The sequence below is a fragment of the Aplysia californica genome, unplaced genomic scaffold, assembly GCF_000002075.1.
Source record: "Aplysia californica isolate F4 #8 unplaced genomic scaffold, AplCal3.0 scaffold00464, whole genome shotgun sequence".
NCBI classification, from domain to species: Eukaryota; Metazoa; Mollusca; class Gastropoda; order Aplysiida; family Aplysiidae; genus Aplysia; species Aplysia californica.
In genome coordinates, this window is record NW_004797734.1 from 311,060 (window position 1) to 312,501 (window position 1,442).

A 1,442-nucleotide genomic window follows, 5' to 3' on the forward strand; every position below is an offset into this window, starting at 1 on the left:
TCCACCCACCTCTATCCCCCCCAACCCCCACGTCCACTTACCACATCCACTCACTCCTAACATCCATCCATCCCCCACACACGCCCACCCCCACCCCCTCCCAGGACGTGAGCCGCGAGGACAATCGTCCGTCCCATCAACAGGCGGCGCAACTACTCCACCAGTGGTGCGCCACACACACGCCCCAAACTCTGTTGTGTAAGGACGCCATGTATTCTCTACACCTCACCTTCTATCCACATCTTTTTTTTGTATGCCTCTTTTGTCCACCCAGAGCTCCGTTTTACGCTTAAAAAACCAAAACAAAACATCAATGCTCAATTTATTTTGTGTATCATCATCATCATCATCATCATCATCATCATCATCATCATCATCATCATCATCATCAGCATCATCAGCATCAGCATCATCATCATTATCATCATCATCATCATCATCATCATCATCATCATCATCATCATCATCATCATTGTAAATAGCAAGCAACAAAAAAGGGTTGAGACTTAAAATTTTCAAATTTTACACAGGTTCAACGTTTCACCCGTAAAGGGCTTCATCAGGAACATTATACAAAATTTATTATCATCATCATCATCATCATCATCATCATCATCATCATCATCATCATCATCATCATCATCATCATCGTTCATCATCATCATCAATATCTTTCTCACCCTTGAAAAAAACACGTTCTACCTTTCCCTATCCGAGGTTAGCCTCTTGGTATCATTCCTTGTCTAGGAGGTCGTTAACCCTATCAGACCCCCTGGGATCATTTTGTACCCCCGGGGTTAATTTGTATTCTTCACATTTTAGAATACTTCTAGTGTGAAGATCTCTTTGAAACGTTCAGTATTTCTTTAAAAAAATATTTTGACAGACTGCTATGCAAAGCGTAAAGATCGGATTATCGAGTAAATTCCCTCTTTAGCAAGTGGTGGCACAGAGTTTCCCATATGTATGGATACGATAGTAAAACACGGATAGGGTTAGGCTTGCCCGAATAAACAAACAAACAAACAAACAAATAACAAACATATACAACCGTGTACTGGCTATACCCTGCCGTCCAACCAATCCGCTCCCTCCCTTTTTTTTTCCTCCCATGGGAAGTGTGCATGTATATAATTAATATCTTCCTGCAGGCCTGGCCAGAGAGGTGGTAATCTCACACACACAGACCGACAGACAGACAGGCAAACAAACACACTCATTTGACTGCTTTTAAGGACAAGCGGGCTAACCCTGATTTCGGGGGTTTCCAGAAATCTTGACCAACACCAAAAGTGCGCGTTGCCCTGCCTGCAGGAGAAGTTTGGTTTCACTGGTGTGTATATACATGTATTTTGTTTGGATGTAGAGAAAACTCTCCTTGTCTTTCAAAGAAACTGAACAATGGGCAAACATTTTACTGTTCATACCCCTCTGTCTCCCCC